Here is a 7,419-nt window from a genome sequence, read left to right as displayed (position 1 = left end):
CTACTAAAAACACAAAAAAATTAGCCGGGCGTGGTGGTGGGCGCCTGTAGTCCCAGCTACTCGGGAGGCTGAGGCAGGAGAATGGCGTAAACCTGGGAGGCGGAGCTTGCAGTGAGCCGAGATCGCACCACTGCACTCCAGCCTGGGCAACAGACTGAGACTCCGTCTCAAAAAAAAAAAAAAAAAAAAAAAAACAAAACAAAAAAAAAGGAATAATCTTTAGGGCTTTCAATATTTATATTTGATGATAAGGTAACACAGCCTGACCAAAGAATTATGTACACACATTCAAGGACAGAATTTATTTTAATTAAAAATAAATTATGAGAGAAGGAAAAAGAAAACACGATTTTTACTTTCAGAACACAATAATGTTTAGTGGCGATTTTGCTTTATTTAGAACATTCTTGGAATCTTATTAACATGTCAGCTAACCAGAGAATTTTGGGAAGGGATAGTGGGGATTAATAACTGGGTTTTTCCAGGCTCCAAGATCTGAGAAAACAGAGATCTTGTTAGCTGATTAGTGTAGTAAGATTAAATAAATAATTTCAGGTTTACATTGTATCATGTATTATGATTGTGATTGAGAATAATAAGAGTTTAAAAAAATGAAAAACAAGATTTCTGTAATTTAAGGATGAAATAATGGTTTAAATATTAATACACACAAACATATTTCATAATCTTGTAACAAATCTTTCCAGGGGAAATTTTTTTTTTTTTTTTTTTTTTTTTTTTTGAGCCAGAGTCTGGCTCTGTTGCCCAGGCTGGAGTGCAGTGTTTTGATCTTGACTCACTGCAACCTCCAGCTCCTGGGTTCAAACAATCCTCCTGCCTCAGCCTCCCAAGTAGCTGCGATTACAGGCATGCACCACCATGTCTGGGTAATTTTTGTATTTTTAGTGGAGACAGGGTTTCACCATTTTGGCCAACTGGTCTGGAACTCTTGACCTCGGGTCATTCACCAACCTCGGCCTCCCAGAGTGCTAGGATTATAGGCATGAGCCACCGCTCCTAGCCTTCCAGAGGAATTTTAAGCCCATGTCCACATATTCTTTTTGTATAAATATATTCTAATTTTTAAATAAATAGTTTCTACTTTTCTGAACTTTATATTTTTTTCTTGCTATAATGGATTTTCATAATCGGAAAAGATTAAATGAGTAATCATGAATTGCCTTTAATATTTGGCAGTAAGTCAATGAAATAATACGGCACTTATATCCAATCTTTGACATCATTAAAAGCATCAAATTCCATTAATCTAAAACTTCTTTAAGCATTTTGAAGGTGGAAAATGCTTACATGGTTCTTTCAGTTCCTCAGGCTTTTTGTCTAATGATGCATGACTTAGGATAAGATTTTAATTCAGTGCCCAGCTTGAAACATAATAATTTTTCTGTGTAAGCCACAGATCCTCTACCTCCTTTGTGTTAAAGCCTTTATATGAAACCATTAAGGAGGAGCATTCAATAGTGTATCATTAACTGTTCGTACTAATAAATGGATACAGCACATTTTCATGGCCCGTAATGTAGAACATACTATATAAAGTTTTCAGTTTGGGGATGACTAGGTTTCTGGAAGGAATAAAATGCTAAATCAATGGATGGCACTGGGCTGAGAAACATTGCTGCTACTAATCAGCCTTGAATGTGTGACGTGAACATACAATAGAGAAAATACAGACATTCAAATTTGTATAACGCTGTAACTGGAAGTTAGAGGACTTGAATTTTTATATTGTGCTACTGCAAATTACGTTTTCTGTAATTGTTTATATCTAAGGAATATTTGAGGTAATATAAAAGAAAAAGAGAATAACGAACAATGATGTCCCTGGAGGCTTTTTACATTAAAATAGATCATTTTTCTTCTTATACATAGGTAAATCCCTCCTCCTCCTTCTGTATGAACTTTTCTCCCACATGTTGCTGTATGGTTTAGTGAGAGTGAAGTTCTAAAGAACATCAATACGATTGGTGGGATAATCCAAAGACATTTTTTTTTTTTTCAGAATAAAATGGCATGTCAAAGGTTCATTTCTTGCATATATATTTACTGGTCCACAACACAAAATAAAGTGACTGCATATACAAGGAAACTTGAATTTGTACACATGTAGCATCTGATATGTATCTGATGTTCAGCATCAAGATTTCACTGAACGTTGTAGAAATGTATATCTTTTGCATGTATATTTTACATTGATTTTCTATTTATGTACATCTAGAAAGTTTTAAGCCCAATAAATAGTTTTATAATTTTGAGTAGTAGCGTCAGTTTATGTGAGAGGAAGTAGAGATGGAGAGGTTGGCACTGGTTAATAATTAGTAAGGCCAAGGGAGACAATTTCATAGTAAATATTATTGTTGTTATAATGAGTACAGCATGAAAGGCTTCCTCTACAAGACACTAGTGCAGGAGTTGAGAGCTGTGGTTTCTAATCTTTGTCCATTATTCCCTATGAGACTGTGGACCTGTCACGTGGCCTCTCTGGTCTTCAGTTTTCTCACCAGTAAAACAAGGAGCTTAAACCAAATGATCTCTAGTGTTTCCCTTGGGTTTAAATGTCTATAAATGTTCAATGAGTAGAATGTATTGTGTTTTGCTTTGAGAAAAGAGAACATGAATTAAGAGTAATAATTTGAATACCAATTTATCCACATTAAAATAATGTCCTCTATGTGTGAGGCATAGCACATTTAGCACACATACATAAGCACACTAAGCACTTTACAAATATCCTCATTTATTCTTTACATAATCTTTTTGAAATCGAGTATGTAGTACGCACTGTTTTTGAATAATAGGTGACTTCCAGCTATTTAAAACAAGCTAGAGTATGGTGCTTGAGTACTGAGTTAGGAGGTCAGCATTAGTTTCACCAAGAGCTTCTCAAAGCACGCTGCCAAACATGCTCCAGTCTCATTTGCAAGGCCTTAGACAAGGCAATCATTATGGCAGTGGTTCTTCAACTGCAGCAGCAGCAAAATGATCTGGGGGGCTTGGTGAAACAGATTGCTGGGCTCAACCACCAGAATTCCTCATTCAGAGGGTCTGGCCTGATCCCTTGCATTTCTAATCAGTTCCCAGGTGATGCAGATGTTTCTGGTCCAGGCACCCCAGTTTGAGAACCACTGTATTAAAATTTCCTTCATCTGTATAGAAACGGAAAGATTTTTGGTAAGTCCTCTAATTTGCTTTAAGATAAATGAGATTTCACCTAATTCTTTTTTTTGGGGGGGGGGGGCAGAATGAGTTTATTTCTCCAGTTTAGCCTGTTTTAACTCCTACATACATGAACAGCCAATACAATAAAAATAAAGTAGAAACACAATATTTAGTATTCCTTATCATAGCCATTTGAAGCACCTTTCTGCCTAAAAGGCTCAAGACTGTCAGGAGAGGCCCTGAGACAAAGGCACTGCTATAAGATGCGGGCTGTATGTAGCGCAGTGGCAAGGTCACCACGTGCAAAATCTGTGGCTTGCCTGCCTCTGTGCCTCAGACAGAACAAATGCATGGGATGGATCTGGGATCTATACAACAGCTCCATGAGGCAGGACAATAATATGAGGTTTTATGCTGAATTACACCCATTTTCCCAAGGAGGACACATAAAACCTTCCAAACATGTGAGAAGTTTCAGACCCAAATATAATAAATGATGTACAGGCATGTGACCTGTGAAGTGAATTTGTCAACCTTGTTTCATTTGAGTGTGAAAAATGCTTTATAATTTTTATAATCTTATCTTCAGCAGCTTTGTAAGAAATAACTTGCCAGGCATGGTGGTACACGAGGTCAGGAGATGGAGACCATCCTGGCTAACATGGTGAAACCCCGTCTCTACTAAAAATACAAAAAAATGAACCAGGCGTGGTGGCAGGTGCCTGTAGTCCCAGCTACTTGGGAGGCTGAGGCAGGAGAATGGCGTGAACCTAGGAGGTGGAGCTGGCAGTGAGCCGAGATTGTGCCACTGCACTCCAGCCTGGGTGACATAGCGAGACTCCATCTCAAAAAAAAAAAAAAAAAAAAAAGAAAAGAAAAAAGAAATAACTTGCTCCATTAAGGTCATTTCAGTTTCCTCATTCATAAAGTGAAAATACAAACTAAGGCTCACATGTTTTCTGATGCTGCCACGTAGAGAAAAAAAGCAGGACTAGGACACTGGTCTCCTGGGAGTCCAAGGGACAGTGATTTGCCCAGGTTGTGCTCAGAGAGGGAACGGCAGTGGGGTGGCTTGGGCAGGTCTGTGTCCCGCTGCTGCACTGAATTTCTCTTGCCAGGTGGTCAGAGAGTGCGGGTCACATAAAGGTTGCTTAGTTGTAGCAAACCTCAGGGGAAGCATCCTCTGACTGGCCGCAGCACAACAACCAGCTCTGGGTATGGGCAGCATTTTTTTGGCCTATTGGGAAAGCCTATCTGATGGTGTCCTGAAGATTGTGTCTACTTCATCATCCTCACTGACTTAACTGTGACACCGGATAGGAATCAGGGAAGGGGGGGGTTGGCTACTCCACGGACAAAGTCCTGATCCTTACCCCAACAAGTCACCTTAGAACTGGTCTGATCCTCACCATCAGCCCTGTCACACTTCCCTCATGGGGTGCAGTGCTCATTTGACTGGGCCTCTGCTTTTTAAAATAAGTGGTTTCATGACAGACTTCAGCCTGGTAGCAATGACCAAAGGATCAGACAGAGGAATCCTTGGATTCTGAGCTCAGGTCAGTTTCAGGAGATACCTGTCAGTGGCTGGGTCCTCCAAGCCCCATGGGGGCCAGGCCCAATTCCAAGGCCTCTCTGGTTAGGATGGTAGCCCTCTTAGTCTTCCCCATCCAGGGAGCAGATGGCCAGAGGAGCAGTGTTGTTGGGTCCAATGCTGTAGCAAGGACTAAAATAGGGTAGGAGGCGCCCAGGGAAGGGATAGCGGGGGAAAGCGAAGATGTGGGAGCCATAGTCAGTCACATTGTAGAAGGAAATGTCACGGGCCTCATAATCCATGAAAATTCCCACCCGGCGAGGAGGGACTGGCAAGGACAGGAGGGGGTACTCATCGGTGCCTGCTCGGTACTCATTTCTCTTCCTCAGCCTTATCACCCAAAATCCATAGCGAAGGGACAAGTAGACCACCTCCTTCCAGTCTACATTTGGCTTACATACTCCCAGGCCCCACTCAGACCTGTCTCCCACCTCCACCTCCCAGTAGTGCCGGCCTGAGGAGATGCACTGGCTTCCCGGGACAATATTATAGCGGTAAAATCTCTCAGGATTATCTGGCAGTTTCTCGTTGGTGTCTCCATAGTGCACACGTTTTCGGTCCTCAGACACGATGAGACGGGAGTAAGCAGTATCTGGATCCAGGCGCACGTCAACTGCATAGGTCTTCAGGATCTCTCTTAGCCCCAGCGCACGGCAATCTGTCTTCAACTCCAGGGAGATTGGTTCTGGCCGCTGCAAGCTCCAAGATTTGCTCCTGTTTAACACTTCCTGAATATCCTGCAACATTCAGCCGACAGGCCTCTGCGACCGCTCTTTCAACTCTGCAATCATCCTCCCCAGGACCCGGCTCTGCTGGATGAGCTCACTATGGTTCAACTCCAGTTTCTGCATGGTCTCCGCCACCTCCCATTGTAGGCTGGCCAGAGCTGCTGCTACCTCTGCCTCCAGCTGCCGATGTGGTGGCTGCTTTTTCTCTAGTAATCGCTGGTATTTCTCAAATTCCCATAAAATACTCTGTTTTCGGGTTTCCACCTATATCTTCCAGGTGGCAGTTCGTTTCCTTTCACCAACTTCCAGCTTCCAGGCCTCTTCTTGCTCTTTCTTCGGATGTTCGAGGGCCTCATGAAGTTCCCACTTGTCCTCCCAGGCAACATCCTCCATTGGCACAACACTGTGGCCCTCATGCTATGGGGACCGGCTGCAGGCTTCACACATTATCAGAACATCCTCTTTGCAGAACATCTTCAGTTTCTCCCCATGGCGCTCACACAGATCACCCTTCAGCCCCATTCCTGGACGTAGCCTTAGCAGACGGACTTTTTCTACAACATTGGCCAGCTGCCAATTAGGCCGTAGGTTCCTTGGCTGGACAGGAGCTCGACAGAGGGGACAGGTGTAACCCCAGTTCTGGGATTCTCCTGGGATCTCCCACAGTCCGGAGAGGCAGCTGTGGCAGACGCTGTGGCCACAGTCAATGCTCAGGGGCTCCCTCAGGAAAGTCATACAGATGGGACAGGCCACTTCTTCCACAATGGCTTCCACCAAGGCTGTGGGATCCATGGTTCCTTCTCACACCCTCCTCAGAGCATGAATGAAACCAGGGAGAAGTAGTAAATGCTCCCTCCTCGGCCCGGACTGGCCCTTCGCGGCGGAAACTCAAAGTGAAGAAGCCGGTTTCCGCAGCCTCCAGTGGCCCAGCGTCAGAAGCGGCCGCTCCCGGCAGCTCAGCACTTTGGGCCAGAGAGCGCCCGAGGCCCAGAGCCCAAAGCCCGGCAGCGCAGGGCCCATATCCCACCGATTTCACCTAATTCTATTGGAGAAATCGTTTTAAAAATTGTACAAAAGAACCAAAACTCACTTTATATTAAGGCTCCATTTACAGCAAGTGAACTTTTCATGAGTTAATAAAGGCCTACAAAAATAATTTTGATTACAAAAGTAATTAAAATCTCTGTGTTTCATTTAAAGAGTAAATATATTTGAATAAAAATAAGTTAACAATAATTTGGGACATTTATTCAGCATAATTTTAAGATAATTTTACAAAATATACGTAAGATTGCATTTGTTTCTGTAAAATGTCTTTGGAAAAAGCCTTGTTTTCCCTAGTGTGTCATTTGTTGAATTTCTTGTTAAATGTATTTTTTCCCTTTGAAAAAAATGTTTTTGATCAATGTGTTCAATACAGCTATCTATATGCCCTGCCTTCATTGTAGAATTAGAAAGTGTTAATAAGGTGGTCAGATGTTCTTTCCAACGATCATATTCCACATTTAAAGAGATGGCAACTGAGAAGAGGTGGCAAGCTGAACCACCTCACTTTGAGATTAATGTAACACATTTTATCCTCTGCCACCATTTCCTTGTTAATTGTTTTTCTTTGGGTGATTGGAAGAATCTATGGCTTCCTTTTTTCTGTTCTTAAAGATATCAAGACTCTGCCCTTTTGTGACTGGAAGTAGATTTTAAATGTTCCTAATATTTACATGCTCACTTAAACTCAATACATGGAATTTACTGGGGCATTTAACTTGTTCATGAAAATATAGTGAGTCGTTGAAGGATCAAAGCTTTAGTTAGGATTGAGTTATTGGTTTTACTTAAACTGGTTCTACCAAACTCAGTCTTTTAAGCAGAATCTGGAATTGGCAAGTCTGATGTAATGTTTACCTTATACATATTAGGTTAAAT

The 7,419-nt window shown here is 42.0% G+C and overlaps 1 pseudogene across 1 annotated transcript; it reads right to left on the bottom strand.

Annotated features, from left to right (window-relative positions):
- Positions 1-3,250: 3,250 nt before the first annotated feature.
- LOC101019589 lies at positions 3,251-6,473 on the bottom strand (annotated as a pseudogene). Its single transcript, XR_160363.5, has one exon. The product of XR_160363.5 is annotated as an E3 ubiquitin-protein ligase TRIM68 pseudogene (transcript).
- Between the last annotated feature and the right edge of the window lie 946 nt (positions 6,474-7,419).

This window comes from Papio anubis, chromosome 4 (assembly GCF_008728515.1).
Source record: "Papio anubis isolate 15944 chromosome 4, Panubis1.0, whole genome shotgun sequence".
NCBI lineage: Eukaryota > Metazoa > Chordata > Mammalia > Primates > Cercopithecidae > Papio > Papio anubis.
The sequence above is the reverse complement of the archived record's forward strand: the minus strand, read 5'-3'. Positions and strand labels throughout refer to the sequence as shown.